The sequence below is a fragment of the Chlorocebus sabaeus genome, chromosome 11 (assembly GCF_047675955.1).
Source record: "Chlorocebus sabaeus isolate Y175 chromosome 11, mChlSab1.0.hap1, whole genome shotgun sequence".
In the NCBI taxonomy this organism is placed as follows: domain Eukaryota; kingdom Metazoa; phylum Chordata; class Mammalia; order Primates; family Cercopithecidae; genus Chlorocebus; species Chlorocebus sabaeus.
In genome coordinates, this window is record NC_132914.1 from 26,558,896 (window position 1) to 26,576,516 (window position 17,621).

Sequence of the window (17,621 nt, forward strand, 5' to 3'; positions counted from 1 at the left end):
TTGCGGGCCGACTATTTTTCTGAGCATATTTCTGTGTGTGTGTGTGTGAGTGAGAGAGAGAGAGAGAGAAAGAGAGAAAGATAGGTGGAAAGGAGAGACAGCCTTTTTTCATAACCATTTTTCCTAACTTAATATTTTAATTGAGATATATTCTAGCACAATTCTACAGTAGTTTGGGTAAAATACATGCCTGACAGACGTGGGAGATGGTAAAAGGCCTTCTTGGTTAAGTACTTTCTAAGAGGAAAGATTCAGCTGACTCTGAAGCCCAAATAAAATAATGCTTGCACCCTACAATATTTGTGCCCATTTTGAATTTACATAAATTCTTTAATACCATGCCTTAATTTATCTTCTTTTCTTAAAACATTTCACAACATTAAGATCATTTTTTCCCTAATTTCAACCCATGAACTAATTCAACAAATGTTTGTTATCTCCTACATGCCAAGCACTATACAAAATGGTTGAAAAAACCTTCACACCAATTATGGCCTAAAACTATAAACCCAAAGCCACTTAACCTCTTGGGATGTCTGTATTTATATCTTCAAAATAATGGCTGGGCATGGTGGCTCATGCCTGTAATCCCAGCTTTCAGAGGCCAAGGCGAGTGGATCAGGAGTTCGAGACCAGCCTGGCCAATATAGTGAAACTCTGTCTCTACCAGAAAATACAAAACTTAGCTGGGTGTCATAGCACTTGCCTGTAATCCCAGCTACTCAAGAGGCTGAAGCATGGGAATCTCTTGAACCCGGGAGTCGGAGGTTGCAGTGAGCTGAAATCGTACCACTGCACTCCAGGCTGGACAACAGAGTAAGAACCTGTCTAGAAAAAAGAAAGAAAAAAAAAGAAACTTACTCTCTTCTGGGTTTTTTAACCTTTTTTTAACATGAAACCTTCTCGAATTATATTTTTTTCTTATTTCTGACAGAGTCAGAAATATTTTTCTTTCTTAATCCTACAAGAAAAAAATAATACAAACACAGTGATCAACACCAACAGACAAGAGTATTGCCAGCCCACAGGGGAGTACCAGGGTGGCCTCACACTACAAGCTCAGCCGCACCTACAGGAGTACCTGCTATCATGGCTGGTGTCTCCCACATGAAAGACAGGCCCAGTGCTGCCTCATATTCCAAATTTTCAAGAGAAGCCCAACATATAGATTTTTCATTTGAAATATACCCACTTAGAAACTTTGGCAACCAATTCAAAAAAGTATAAGAACTTGATTTGGGTCATTACTGTGAAGAACAAACAACATACAATTGAGGCAGCTTTGGCCTGGGAGTTGTCAGTTTGAGACTTTGGGACTAGGTGATCTCCGAGATCTTTTTCTACTTAAATAGTTCTATGGCTTTCATGAGAAGGCCTTGAGGCTTGGAACAGAGTGGCATGAAGCCAATTAAAATCACAGCTGCAACTGCCAGAAGAGACAGTCTCAGTGTTATATGCATCCTGAAAAAAGGATGGTCCTAAGAGAAGCCATTCATTATGTTTAATAAAGTGGCTGGTAACAAGAAGTTAGGAAGAAGATCATTAAATCTAAATTAGATGATGTGTATTTTTAGGTGTGGGTTATAATTCTCCTGAGAACTGTGGAACACCAGATCTTTGATATTTGATATTAATAGGGATTGAAATTGATATATCTTCTGAAATGGGAAGACCACTTTGGTACATTATTGATCAAATTTTTACATCATCAGCATTCACAGAATCTCACATCACAGAGAAAGTGCAGAACAGTTCCTTGAGAGCACTCACTGGACCATATTACATCACTGATCCCATTGGTTCAGTAGACACATGGCTTCCATTGTGATATGCATCCACCACTGTGTTAGCTTAAGGCATCTCAAACTGAAGACAGGCACCTAGTTTCAGAGTTCCAGAGAACATGAATTTATATCTTGGCAAAACGTTTATTAGTCGTGTGACCTTGGACAAGTTACTTAAATCTCTGGATTCATTTTTTCACCTGCCAGATAGAAATTGTGAATATGAATTAATACATGCATGTAGATCCGGGCACAGTGACTCACCCCTGTAGTCCCAGCACTTTGGGAAGTCAAGGCAGGAGGATCGCTTGAGCCCGGGAGTTGGAGACCAGCCTGGGCAACATAGCGAGACCCCATCTCTCTCTCTCCCTCTCTCTCTCCATATATATATATACACACACACACACACACACATACATACACACACATATATATGTACACACATGTAAAAGACTGACATAAGGTAGGTATATTCAGCAAATGTTGCAAATGTTGGTAAAATGAAAGAATGTAAGTAACCAATTGGTTTTGATTCCAGAAAGATTCCAGCAAATCTAAGACAGAGTTTCTCATGAGAATATCCTAACACACTAGAGGGTCAGACCAAGGGTAGGAAAAGGCTGTAGCTAGGGTCTGTGCATAGGAAATTACACATAACCCAGAGCTTACCTTATCTTTGCAGCAGCCAGCCTGTCAAAATCTGAACAAACCCATGGAGGTGTCAAGCATATCGAGAAAATGCAAAGATGCTTTTCACGTCTCAAGAAACAAAATCCTTTATTATTTGTGCACTTTGTTGTATCTCAAGTCATAACTAAAGCCCAGCTGAATAAGCCCACTTTATTCTATCACAGTATTCTGGTAGAAATTAAAGCAGAATGTATACAGCTAAGGGGTAGCAAGGCTGGACACTCATGCTGTCCAAGCTCTGATTATGCTAAGAATTCAATTTAGTTTATGAAAATGTCAGAGACTGTCTCTGTCACAGCTACTCTGACCTCATGAGATCTTCTCCATTGACAACCCCATAAAATCACTGCAGCAGCTAGTTTCTAGGCCACCATAATCCTTTAAATAATAGCTCAAACAAGACACAAGAACATTTATCAAGAGTAGAACTGAAGGTCAGGAGGAAATTTTTGGCTAATGGATCCTGTGACCCTTTTTTTGGTGGTAAAGGAGAGGGAGACTGTCAAAATAAACAATAATTTAAAACTTCTGATATTCTGAGTTAGTGCTAATATTTAGAACGTAATGTATTTTTATCTTGGATAGGTGTCCCTTCAGTGTTGATTTTGATTCTTCTAAGATTTGCCTCTAGCCTTCAGCTCATTTACAATCTCCCCAGCCTAAAAGATGGTGTACAGATTGCCTGAGATAGGGACTAACAGCTGTGTTTTTTCTGGCAATTCAAGCACTTTGAATATAGGTCTTGGCATTTGAAATGCTAGCCTGCAAACTCTGCACTGAAGTTCTTTGAGAATTTATCAGTTTGTGCTTAGGGACTTTTCAAATGGAAAAATGAAGTTATTCATGTTTTCACAGGCAGTTCCAAATTCCAAATTGTGTCAAGGGTAAAATGTTTCTGTGTTTGAAAGGCCAAGGCAGAATTGCGTAACCCAGAAGAGGACGATATAATGCTACCCAAGGAACAAATTGCAAGGCTTTAAATATTTGCTATTATAATTCTATAAATTTATGCAATAGGAAGTGGTTCTTTCTTGCCCCTTAGGGGAACTGAATTTGGTTTTCATAATAAATGTGCAAGGCTCTGAGAATTAGAAATTCAAATAGTTACTATAAAGAAAGAATGTTTTGCTTTATGTGTTTCCACACTTGGGAAGCTGTTTCTGAGTTTTGCCAGTGGCATGCTGTGTGAGTTTTTCCATGTTGTAATAGGTAATTGAGATTTGGGCAATTTTTATCTTTTCTCTTTTTAAACAATTGAGACTTCAGAGTCTGTGAAGCTGGACTGCCATATTGGTTCCCAGAATTCATTACCCAGACATCTTTCCAGGCCACGTACTTCTGACCACTCATTTTTTCACTCATGTTTCAAGCCACGGAATGGGATATGGACTACATAACATGAAAACTAAGAGAACTACGAGTGCATTGTAATGATTGAGAAGTTGTGAAGTGTGTAGAAGGATTTCTATTTGCAGTAAGAATTTTTATATCTAAGTTTGTACATGAGTAAGAGTTTCTACAAAACAATACACCAGTTAAACTAGCAATACTAAAGAAACCAGTACCAAGTTCTCAGTTAGTTTGAAACTGAGAGTTTCAAGAGGTAAATTCTAAGTAAGGACATGATGTGAAATGAAAATATAAACAAATAGGAAGAGAGGACCACTGAGAAAAATATCCTGGTCTAGTGGCTCTTAATCCCAAAGCTCAGTTTTCCCACATCACTTGTGCTGCATTCTGTCTGCAACTATTTTCATTTGGAAACCAAGCAACTGATTTCAAACTATAGGTATATATCTTGGAATATTTGCAAGCAATGGACTTGGTGAGGAAGGGTAGTTAGTTAAAACACACACACACACGGACACACACACAGAGAGAGAGAGAGAGAGAAATCAAGACAGCTATTCTTGTAGGTTCTATGTGTCAAGACTGTTTTGAAAGCTAACATTTTTTTTTCCAGAAACTCTGGTACACACCCTAGACAACCACAGTAAAAGCATAAGATTTTGTAAGCGCTTAAGAGGAGAATGATAAAGGACTTAGAAGTCGAACTCTCCCCAGAAGTTTCTTTCATCCAAACAGAACAAAATCATCAAAATTATGTAACCAAATACTTTTTTTTTTAAGGGTGGGACAGACTGTTTCTTTTAAAAGCATACAAAGTCAATCCAAATTTTATTCAGGCTGATATTATTTGTTGTGATTTGTTTGGCTTTATGGCGAGCACAGGTGTACATGTTCTTCTCTGAAGAGCCTGAAGATGGAAGACAGTGTGCTTGTTCCATTTCCCATTAGAAGGGCGTACCATCATTCTATCCATCCTGGCGAGAACTTAACATTTGACATAACAGAGTAATAGGCATAAATCTTGCAAAGGTAAATGTATTAAACAAACAGAAGATAGCAGCATACGATTGCCTAAAATGATTATGCTATTCTACCCACTTTTTTGTTTCTTTAACTAAAATGACACAAAAGCCATCTATGTTTTTTCCTTGCAATGTTTTGATTTCAGAGCATATTTCTCCACATTGCAATGTTCCAAACAAAGTTCTTTCTTAATCTGGCTTTCTTAGCAAATGAGAAGAAAAACTTAAAAATCAGTAATACATAAAATTTATAATCTGTAAGAATTGGGTGATTTGAAGTAAATAAGTTTGATCAACTTGTGTGTTTGAAAGTTCAATATAGTGCACACAGGTCTGCAGGTATCTGAACAGGTGTGAATTTCAGAAGAACCATAACTTTTAATTTTCACCCAATTTTTTAATTTAGCCATATATATTTTAATTTACCCAATCAGATAACAGCCTACCAACTAATTCATACTTAAGAGGTAACATTCCTTTCACAAATATTTACTAAGCTTCTGACATATGCTAGGCAATAACTAGTCATTAGGCTATGACGGTATCTAGAATGAATCATTGCCCTCCTCACACCTATAGTGATCCAGCATAAAAGGTAGGCAATCAGACAAGAAATAACACAGAGGTGCTAAAGTGTGATGACACAGTGCTTACAGAAGAGCACATATCCAAAGCATCTAACTTAGTTAAGGTGGGATAAAGAAAAGCTTATAGGAGGCACCACACACAAATATCTCCCTTCTGGTATTTGCCAGTACCTAAGCTTATGCAATTGTTGGTTGCCACGTTTATCATGTCTGCTCCTGCTAGCATGGAAGCTTCTTAAGGACAGTGACTATTTTGTTCATTGCTGTATCCCTAGGACCTAAAGCAAGGTCTGGTACAGAACAGGCACTCAGTAAGTACTTGCTGACTTAATGACTGACTGGTTAAAAAAAAAAATGGTGCTGGGGAGGGAGCCATCTGAGCCATACTGAGGAGTTTAGACTTCATCCCTCAGCCAGCGGAAAGTATGGGGAAGTTTTCAGGAGGGCAATGGCACAATCTGATATAATGTACCACACTAGCTCCACAGAGAAAATGGACTGGGCAGAGAAGGGCAAGGCTGATGGCCTTTAGTCAGGGAGCTACACCAAGTGTGGTTCAAAATTAATTGAGGGTGGTCTAAAGATTGTGATGGTGATAGGGTTGGAGAGAAGTGGGCAGATTCAGGAGATGTTTAGGAAGTGTCTATAATTAGACGTGATGGAGGGAGAAAGGGGAATAGTCAAGAAGGTTTCCAGGCTTGAGTCACTGGCTGGTTGGATAATGTTAATATTCACTGAGACTACTGAGACAGGAAGCAGTGGAGCAGGAGGGGTTTTTTTGGGAAAGATTAAGGGTTTGGTTTTGAGCCTGTGTACTTTGAAGTGTCTGCATGACACCCAAGTAAAAATTGTCCAATAGATAATCTGATAAATAGTATTGAATTTCAAGCTAAGAGTGAAGTCTGAAATGCAGATATAAGTTGAACTAACTCAACGCAGAAATTCAGTTGCACCCCAAACTTGTTAGGGAGTTACAATAACCAGAACAGAATTTTTGTCTTTCCGTTTTCATGCCACTTGATGTGCCTCACTTGCTAAGCATTAGCTGCTGATGATGACAACTTCTTGGTGTCAGACTCGTCTTCAAGTTGAAGTGCCGAACTGCATTGACAGGGACCTGGCCGAGTACAATTTCCAAATTGCTTGGCAGCCAAAAGAGGTGAAAAACTCATTACCAAGCCATCTGTCCTGAGATTCTGTCCTGGTTTCTAGGCCAGAGAAATTTGAATAATTTCAAAAAAACTTAAATAGCACACACAAATTAGTGTTCATTCGCTATCCGCCCCATATCCTAGTTTCTTGTGCATGAACAAATCCCTCAGAAAGTTGGGCATGGTGGCAGTATTAGCAAGTAGATACCCTAGCTGCAGCCTTCATTTCTATAGAAAACATAATTTAACAGAGGATCGGAAGCCTTTCCATTAAGTACGCTACTTTTGGAACATAAGTAACTTTTGTTACTAGTATTATATTTTACTCCCAATTCTATGTTCCACTTTTAATCCTGAAATAAAATATTCATGTACAATAAAATTAAAAGGTAATAATAGCAATGAAATTTATCTAATGGTCAATTTGATTCACTTGTAGAAAAACTTTGCTGGATTTTTATTTATTTTATTTTATTTTATTTTATTTTATTTATTTATTTTTTTTTTTTTTGAGACAGAGTCTCGCTCTGTCACCCAGGCTGGAGTGCAGTGGCTGGATCTCAGCTCATTGCAAGCTCTGCCTCCCAGGCTTACGCCATTCTCCTGCCTCAGTCTCCCGAGTAGCTGGGACTACAGGCGCCCGCCACCTCGCCCGGCTAGTTTTTTGTATTTTTTAGTAGAGACAGGATTTCACTATGTTAGCCAGGATGGTCTCGATCTCCTGACCTCGTGATCTGCCTGTCTCGGCTTCCCAAAGTGCTGGGATTACAGGTGCTGGATTTAAATCTTTCCTCCCCTCTTCCTTTTCTTTTCATTCTCGCTCTCATTTTCTGTCTCTCTCTCTCCCCTCCACTCCTTGCTTCTATTTCTTTTTCTTCCCTGTGAACCCAAAAGCATGTGAGACAGGTCTCAAGCAATTTAGAAAGTTTGTTTTGTGAAGGTTAAGGACACACCCATGACACAGGCTCAGGAGGTCCTGACAACATGTGGCCAAGGTGGTCAGGGTGCAGCTTTGCTTTTATACATTTTAGGGAGACATAATACATCGATCAATACCTGTAAGAGTTACATTAGTTCAATCCAGAAAGGCAGGACAACTTGAAGTGGGAGCTTCCAGGTCATAGACAGATTCAAAGATTTTCTAATTGGCAATTAACTGGTTAAAAGTTATTATCAATAGAAAGGAATGTCTAGGTTACAATAAGAGGTTGTGGGGATCAAGGTTTTATCAGGCGGATGAAGCCTCCAGGTAGCAGACTGAGTGAGAATAGATTGTGAATATTTCCTATCAGACTTAAAGAGTCTGTTCTATCAGTAATTCCAAAAGGCAGGAAAGTATAATGAGGCATGTCTGGCTCCCCCTTCCCATCATGGCCTGAACAAGTTTTTCAGGTTAACTTTGGAAAGCCCTTGGCCAAGAGGAGGGGTCCATTCAGATGGCTGGGCGGGCAGTGTGGTGGCTTAGACCTTTTTTGTTTGTTGGTTGGTTAGTTTACACTTTGTATAATAAAATAACATGAAATTTCGAGTCAGACAGAACTAGGTTTGAGTCAGGTCTCTACCTTATTTTAATGGAATGGCCTGAACCTATTCCTGAGTTTTAAATAATCATAATATTGATTATTTAAAATATCACAGGGTTACTGTGAGGGTTAGATAAGAAAATATAGACAAAGGACATTGCAGAAAGATGACTCACAGGATGTGTTCCACAAATGTCATTTATATTCCCTTTTCCTCCAATATAAAATGTCATTTATATTTCCATTTTCCTCCAGCAAAAAGGCTGTGGGGTATCAGCATCATGAAACTTGCTGGAAATAGTTCAATTAGTTTCAGTGAGTGGAGGAAGAGAAAACTAGGCGGCAATTGATTCAAAAGTAAATGAAAAATAATGATTTGTAGATAGTAAGTGAGGCAGCCACTCTGTCAAGAGGCAGAAGAGGGTATAAGAGTGGAGCAACCGTAGGAAGGAGAATCAGAGTCAAGAAACATTTCTTGTTGCTAGTGGTTGATTGCTTTTTTAGGATGAGACTTGAGTATGCCCATAACAAGAGAAGAGGGCTGATGGAGGGGAGGAATATAAACATGAGAGAGACCAATGATAGAGGAAAATCCTGAAGGAAATAGAATAACAGCAGCACTGATTAAAAGTAACTGTAGCTATGAAAACAAATTGCCAGCTGAACACAAGCTCCCCTTGGGCAATGCAAGCAGGACTTTGGAGACCTGGGATCGCTATGATCCTGGACTTCATTCAGACTTTTTCTATTAGCCAGCAGTGCCAGGGCCCTCAGTGGATCTGTAGTTCAGGGATGAAGGGTACTGTAGGAATCCACTGGAAGTAGCTGCCTTCCCCTGTTACCTTAAAAGGTAATTACTCATTGTATATCATATATCAAGTGATGAAGAGTTATAGAGCTTAGATAAATGCCTGTTTGTGGGAAGTATAGACTACAGTTGGAATACAAGCTCCATCATTTATTATTTGCATGATCTTAAGAACAGTTTTTAAATTTCTCTAACTTTCTTTAACTCTAAAATAAGAATAATAGCTCCTAGACACGAGAACTGGAGATAATGTATGCCAAGTAACTAATAATGATTAGCATACAGGGACCACTTTTTTTTTAATTGTAGGGTGTCAGAATACTATAATTTGCCTATTTGCCTGTTATTGAATAGTTCTTTGTTTTGTTTTCTTTTCTTTTCATAAACCTTTCAGCACATATAATATAACGTGCTTGCAGAGATTTAAGCTGTTATCACTATTATCGTTGTTACTCTAGGGTAGTCAAATGAAGAGATTGTCCCAGAATTCTGAATGTGGCCTGAACCAACAGACCTGTGACATTCCCCAGAAGAACCCAGGCCTTTGGTGCCACAGACACACGTGATGCAAAAATTACCATGACACCCAGTTTCAACAAGAGAAAAGAAGGGACATTTGTATTACAGCTGAGGACATTCACTCGAATAATCTTTCCTAAGACTTCAGCATCTATTCTTTATTTTCATCAGATTTAAAATCAGTATGATTCTTCCCAATGTAATAGTAATTATGACACCAACAAAAGCGCAAACTACAGAAATGCAGAGGTTAAAAGAGTGTCTAATTTTATTTCACTTAAGAACATTATTACTGTTATTATTATTAAGTATTGTATTTAGCCAGTAATTTCAGCTAGACTAATTCTCATTATGAGTAGATTTTTAATATGAAGAAATCGGAATGTCTGAGGCTTACTTCATAATAGTCCTATTTTTGTGCTGCCTTTCCTCAATCCTGACTTCCTGTTCCAGTAGAAAAGGCAGAATCTAAGATGTATTATGTAATTACATTGAATAGTGAAGAATCCTTGGAAAGATTTAAAGGGATAGGGCAAAGGTATGGGGTAAGAAAAGACCATATGGACCGATCCTTTGGTAAAGTAGAGAAGCACTTCGCAAAATGGAGTGTGCACATAAGTCAACTGGAGATCTAGTTACAGTACAGATTCTGATTCAGTAGGCCTTTGGTCAGGTCTGTGGTTTTGCATTTCTAACAAGCTTTCATATGCACTGCTGCTAGTTCCCCTCCCTCTCCCTGACACTCTGAATACTGGGGAAGAACCTAAAATCCAGTCATGAGTCGGGAGGAACAATGACATGTGCCCTCCTTCCAGCTCAGCATCACAGAAAGTGTCTGAAAACTTCAAGCACTGGCCCCTTGCCATTTGGAGTCTCCCACGTTGTAACACAACAGCTCTATGACACTTTGATGCTAGCAACCGACTTATACCCATCCAAGGCAGAGGGCATAGGCTATGGAAACACGTTATCTAGAAACCTGACAGACATCGGTCAAATAGCCAGAGGAGTAGCAGTAACAAGATGATGTCATCTGTGGAGGACACACAACAAAATCAGGACCAGGAATGTAATTGGTCGCCTTTCTCGGAACCAGGCCACTCACATGTGGGCCCAATAGTGATTCTCAAAGTAGATCTTCTGGGAAAACCCATCGCAAATCTTTCTCCTGAGATTTTTTTTTCTGGTGGGCCCTTCAACAGAGGGGTTCCTCTCCACTTTCTTTAAAATAAAACAAACTCAGACTCACAAATTATTATATACTAAGCATTTATTTTAAAAAGAAACAAGAAAAATATGTGAATAAATCAATACACTAGAAAGGCCCTAATTTCTTTTAGAATCATATACTTCAATGACAATGCAAGAATTATAGTGGAAATCCATACTCCAGTTTATCTCCTGTTATGGGTGTCTTTTCAATAGAATATTTCCTTTTCTAAAAGCAGTCACCCTTTTGGGGCAGTGGAGACAGGCCAGTTATACCTACTTGCTTTTCATTGTCAAAGGTAGTACGTATCCTATAATGATTTCAGGAAAGATTGGCAAAGATGTACTGTGCATAATGATGTTTACTCAACAGTGAGCTATCACAAATGTTTCAGTGGTTTTTTTTTTCTCTTTAACATTCTAATGGAATATCAGAAGCCTCATTTCCTGGTTAGTCAATAAGCATCCTGCTTTAGGCTTGGATGAGCACTAGGCACTCTTTCCACTGCTGAGTGAGTGATGGCTGTACTGTGACAGCTGACACCTTCACTAAATCGTTATTCTTGGAAACAAGGCAATCTATAAATTCAGGGGCCGATTTTGCTGGCTGGGTGTTTATATCTATATTTGCTACCTTGGGAGCGCACTAACATTATTTCAGGACAACTTGTATAAGTAGAGGTATATCCTAAATTTTACAATGGAATAGCAGCTTCTTCTGGGGGTTTCCTGGTGTGTTTTTTTTGTGTGTGTTTTTCTTTTTCAGTTATTTCAGTTTTGCCTTCTGGGTGCCTTAATATAAAAGAACCCCTGAAAGGGTCTTTCAGATTTATCTTCTTAAACTCTGCTCATCCTCTGGGCTAAAGAGTTGTTGCAATTGCTTCAGAAATGGAAGCACTGATTTGTATTTCACAGGTATTTTCAAAGGTGCTGCAGCACAGCGGGACCCACGTCCGCTTGTCTTCATTCCCTTGATAAGTAGGAAAGCATCCTGGAGGAGAGGCAGGCACAGGCTGTCACTGGGAAGCCGGAGTTCTTATTCCCTGTGAGAGTCATTCATCCCTGCACTAACATCACACCTTGTTTAAACCACCCAGACAAAAATAGATCTCCACTTGAGCTGGAAAAGCAGTGAGATGAAGAAGTACAGAACTACCAGTCTAAATACTTCGGTCCTTTCTGTAAAAATGACTGCCTGCTGGCAGGTAACCTTGGTCAGGTCAGTTCACTTAAGGCTGCAAAGAACTAATTCTCGTTTGCTGCCAACCCAGTGAACAAACACTTTTTAAAATAATGAAAAACATAGACAAAGAAAATGCAGCAAATTAACTTGAAGCTGATAGGATATGAGGTTAAAACATCACTGATGACATTTGGATAGGAAACAAGTACTGAACAAAGGCACACTTGCTTTTTTTTCTTTTTAAATAAGCAGCAAATCTTGAAAAAAATAACCAATTTTAATTAATAATAGTTTTATTGTATCAGTGAACTCTTTATAGGATGTAGCTATTAAAATAAAATCAACAGTTTGACAATTACCTTTTCTTCATTACTCTCCAATTGTTTTACAGGGATTGCTTTCTTCCCAACTAGATTTTAAACTCTTCAAGGGCAGCAATAATATCTTTTTCATTCGGGATTTAAGATCAGACCTTTGTGCTACCCATGTGCTCAACATTGGCAGAGAGGTGGGAAAAAATTCCAGTCTGGTCCCTAAAGAAGTGCTCCATGTATAATAAGAGAATAAAATGTGCTCTTGAGCTACTGACTTTCTAGTTCCTCCATTCTGACAGTGGCACAGCTGGATCAAACCGGAAGTACCATGGGGAATGGTAGGGCAGATGGAGCAGGTGAGGACATTTTGTACTCTGGTTCTCCCTTATGGGTATTGGCCCTGGTACTGTGGCAACAACTCATTATCTTGCTGCTCTTAATGAGATCTCATTGGGGTAATTTTTACCTTTCCTTGAGTTTAAAGTTCTATCCTTTTGTTTTAACAAAATTGAAATATCTATATACAGTGATTCTTGCCATAGCCATTTATTTTACAATGGTAATCCCACTAATAATTATCATTTATTGAGCATGTATTAAATGATGGGTACTCTAAGTTGATTTTCTAATTAAATCTACTCAAATCTCCTCTGCAGTAACTATTATTAATCCCAATATAGAGATAAGGAAGTGGAAGCCTAGAGATCTTATGCCTGGAAAATGAAGGAGGAGGTATTTGAAACCAGGTCTGTGTACAACGCCTGCACTTTCCTAATACAAAAGTCTTGAATGTCTGCAACTTATTCTTATCTTGGAAAACAGGCATTTGTATGTTTGCCAGATTCTATGGCTACTGAATAAACTAAGTGCAGCAGGCTAGGAAAATGGATGGAGTAACCATTTGTTCCAGGCACAGTTAAACTACTACCATAAACATTACTTAATGATGACTGAGATGCAGTTGAGTTTTGAGATGTAGTTGCTGCCTTCAATCAACAGAAATACAAACTCAACCTTCTAGGCTGATAGACCCTGGGTGATTTATGAGACGAGACACAGATTGACTAGACTGCCAAAACTATATCTTTTGTTCTTTCCCTCATGATTTCATCCATAACAGAAATGCAAAAAATTGTCGATGCAGACACCAAAAAGAGTGAAAAGAAAAGTCACAAACTGGGAAAAAAAGACTTGCAATCCACATCACTCACAGAAAGAACTCCACAAATTAATTAGAAAAAGACAAAGGACTCAATAGAAAAATGAACAAAACGCTTGAATAGGCTCTTCACAGAAGGGAAGACACAAATGGCCAATAAAAAGGAAAAGATACACAGCCTCATTGGAAATCAGGAAGTTGAAAATTAAAACCACAGTGAGCTATCATGTTATATAAACCAGATAGGCAAAACATTATAACTCTAGTGAGAACATGGAGTGTCCCAGCACTTTTACAAGGCTAGAGGATATGTAAGTGGGTAAATTTGAAAAGTAATTTAGCATTATCTAGAAAGCAATTTGGCATTTTCTAGAAAAGTTGTTTTGCTCTTAGGTATATGCCATAGTGACAATTTTTGTCCATATGTACAGGGAGACAAATGGTTCGAAGTAATACTATGTGTAATAACCAAAAAAAAAAAAAAAAAAGAATAAAATGAGAAGCAGCCAAATGCAACCTCAATCAACAGATTGACAGCAAATGGATAAATAGATTGTGGTATATCCATGTGATAGAGCAGTGAAAACATACAAAGTATAGCTACATATAACAATATAAATGAATCTGGAACTAAAGATTGAATGAAAAAGCTGTTGCAGAGGGACACATAGAAGAAGATTCCATTTATAAAGTTATTTCATGTGCAAGACTTTTGCTATCTTTGATAGCAAGTGAACGGTAACACAAAATTCAGGTCAGGACAGGATGGTCTGTGAAGGGACCAGGAGATCCTGGGAGGGCGCTCATAAAAGGTCAGAACTAAACATAGTACTCTTTTTATTAAACTTGTGCCCAGGTGATCATTGCATAATTATTTATTCTTTGTGTGTTTTTTTTTATTGTGGTGAAATATACATAACATCAAATTTACCATCTTAACTGTTTTTTAATGTATAGTTTCGTGGCACTGATTACATTCACACTATTGTGCAACCATGATAGTAATACTTGAATAAAAAACTTCATAGCAATGTTTGGTGATAATATCATCTTCATAGATTTGGTAAATTTTAGCCAGCTCACAATCATAAGAAAAGTCTCTGATTTTGGTAAATTTGTACAGTGAGAAACTTGGTTTTTGTTACTGAGAAAAGCATATTGCGTTTGGTTTGGGGGGAATCGGTATAATATTCGAAAGAAAGTTAAGTTGTTCAATCCCCTGAAGTCATTAAAAAGCAGCAACGTATTTTCAACGGCATCTGAAAGTTCAATGCTACTTGGAGTTTAAGGAGTTCTATCGACAACTTGTTGGATCAGTTATAAAATTTATTTTATGTCAAATAGTATTTTATTACATTAATTCAATTTCATCTTTCTTAATTATTTTATAGCCCAAAAGTTAAAAAAAGAAGCATGACACATTTACATCTGGACATTTTCCAAGTATTACATAATTAGAAATGGCAAGTAATTGTTTTATAATGATTTTCATAATACCAACTCGTCATGTGTTCTGTGAAGAATGAGGATAAAACAGCAGGTATGAAACCCACAATGGAGTGATCTCAAATTTGTCATCAGCTCGCCCATTTGAACATTATTGATCTCACCTTTTTTGTTAATGCTGGGATTTCAGACCCAAGTTCAGCAATTTCTTCTTGCAGTTATTTGTTCTCTGTGCCTGTTGCAGCATGACTTGATCATTGTTGAAATACATTTGTAACTCCAGAAACTGAGGGCCGAAAAAAGGGAGGAGAAGCTGTGTTAGGCAAGAATTCTGCTTTATAATAAAAGAAGCCATTGAATGCCCAAAGCTGATTATGTAACAAACTCCATTACGGTCTGCAAATTTCCACCAGAGAATGAAGCATGATGGGAATTTTCAAGTCAGTTCTAATTTCTTTTCTGCCTTCAGGAGTTCTTTGCGAAAAGCAATATATTAACTCATTAAAAAAAAAAGTCTGGCAAGACTCCAAAAAAGTAGTTTAATCTGCTACATTTTATGACATTTTATAGCCAATTCATTTTTAACAAGTTCATTCACTTAATAATTATAACAGATTATCTGACACAGTGATCTTTTATACAATAGATTTTTTCTTCTGAAATAATATTTTTTAATATTTTTTAAATCTCAATTTCTTTGTAGCACAGTTCATAAATATTTACAATGTGTGATATTGTGTTACACAGTTATTATGGAAGCCTTAGCCAACAATGCACCATGAATAATAACAGCAATAGCCTTTGCTGGTTCTGCTTCCTTAGGAGCTTAATTAAAAGCAAGCGCATGACATAAAGAAGGCAGCCTATGGATGATTTGTGACTAAAGACATGGCAAAGTAATTTAAGATTGTAAACAGTTGTTTCACCATCACAATACCTGAGCATTCTCTGAGTACTGAGAGGCAGCAGATGCTAGTGCAATTCCTTTGACAATGCATCCAGATTTCGGTTTTCTCAGTTGTAAATTGAAATAGCACCATCATCAACTCACCTTATTAAAGAATGAAATGAAACTCTAAGTGTAGTGTCTAAACGTAATGATAATCTGCTGGGGGCATTCACTTAAGCTTTTTCTGGAAACCCGTATCTAAGGGAATACATACAGACCCTATTTGATAACGCTGCACACAGTGCTAACTCAAATGTCTGTAAGTCTCTGAAATATTTTTCTTTACAAACTAATGGATATGTGTATATATATGTGTGTTTGCTTATCTATATAAAGCACCCATACACAATACATATACATTACATTATATGCATACATATACATATATATGGCTACACATACATGTATATACATATACAGTTACATATATTACATTATACATATACATATATATATGGCTCCCCCACGCCCCACACCATGCTTTAGGTGGTATCTTCCACACACTCTACCTTACATTTATTCCCAGCTAAGAGTATTAGTGCATCATATTGCAAAGGGATTCTGCCAAAAAAACCCTCTACCTCATTTTCCTGAGTTGTGTGAGTTCTAAAACACATTTGTTACTTGGCTGTGGCTGTTCTTGCTACTGTTTATTTTGTGTTATGGTGAGCAGTTTTGACCCATCATGTATGATAAAAAGTCAAAAGGCATCCACATGATACTTACACTCAAAAAAGGTGGTAAAGGAAGTAAGCAGACCACAGATGTCTGAGGAAACGACTAAGGAACCAGAAAGTAGAGATCAGTAAGCATTTAATGATTTTTGGCAGTCCTCTGACCTTCCTAAACATCGTAAAACATCACTGCACGCTGGGGGACTGACCTGCAAAGGGAGCTTGTTAATGTTGATGATCTAGGGAGCACCTCACTGGGGCTCTCCTGGAACCAGCCGACACAGAAATCATCTGGCCATTTCTGAGAATGTGATCCCTGAAGCGAACCAGCTGTGTTGCATCCAAAAGTTTTCTGCAGACGTGGTCTCCTTTGGAAAGCAATTTTTAAAATATAGTTTTTTGATGGACCAAGAGATGTTTAAGAAACTGACTTAATCACATGAGGCCCATTGCAGTGTGAAGAGATGGACCACATCAGGTGAGAGAGGAAAAGGCTGTACAAAGGTGGAATGTATGTCAAGAAAGAGAAAATAAATATTAAACGAATCTAAGTTTAAATCTCATGCCTAACCTGGCACACTAAATACAAAGTGGAAGCCTCTCTTACTAGGGAGTTGAGAGGTCTAACATGGCAGAAGACAGGAAGTAAACCAGTCCATAATAATTCATCTGACTCCACCAATGGTCCCTGATATATTTATATGCTAAGTAGTGAGTGAATGGATCCACAGATGGTCCACACCACCCAAGTAAAATTAGCCTCTTAGTAGAAAGTGAAGGCCAATCTTTTTTTCCAGGTGGCAGGGTAAATGTTACAAAAATTGCACAAGCAGGAAGATTCCACACCAAATATACAACTTATTTCTTTTGATATTAACAAATAAGGCTACATTTAAACTCTCATAGCTTAGTTATATACGTAATCAGAAGACAAAGGCTTCTCTCGTACCTGCTTACTCAGGGAAAAACTTTATGAGAAACCATAAAGGGTCTTTACTAACATATTTTTTTCCAAATCTCTTTACTAGGCCCACTTTACATAAAATGAGTCCATGGCAATCAATCAAATTGATTATTGGAAAAAATACTGTGCTTCCAAAAGCTGGACCTGCCTCCAAAATATTTGTTTAATATTTTCTACAATCATTTTCACCTTCTCATTTCTACATCTCACAAATTGGGAGAGAAAATATGTGAACTCTTTTCCATGCCTTTCTGCATCCCCACCTCTCCCATACACACATGTATTTGGG

General features: G+C 37.8%; 1 long non-coding RNA gene across 1 annotated transcript in view; it reads right to left on the bottom strand.

The window, feature by feature from the left end:
* Positions 1 to 698: 698 nt before the first annotated feature.
* Positions 699 to 17,621, bottom strand: part of LOC140712746 (uncharacterized) — an 82,657-nt gene continuing 65,734 nt past the window's right edge. The window contains exons 4-5 of the long non-coding RNA XR_012094470.1: positions 14,910 to 15,031; positions 699 to 828 (exon numbers count right to left, since the gene is read on the bottom strand). This is a non-coding gene — a long non-coding RNA (uncharacterized lncRNA). The remainder of the gene's footprint in view (positions 829 to 14,909; positions 15,032 to 17,621) is intronic.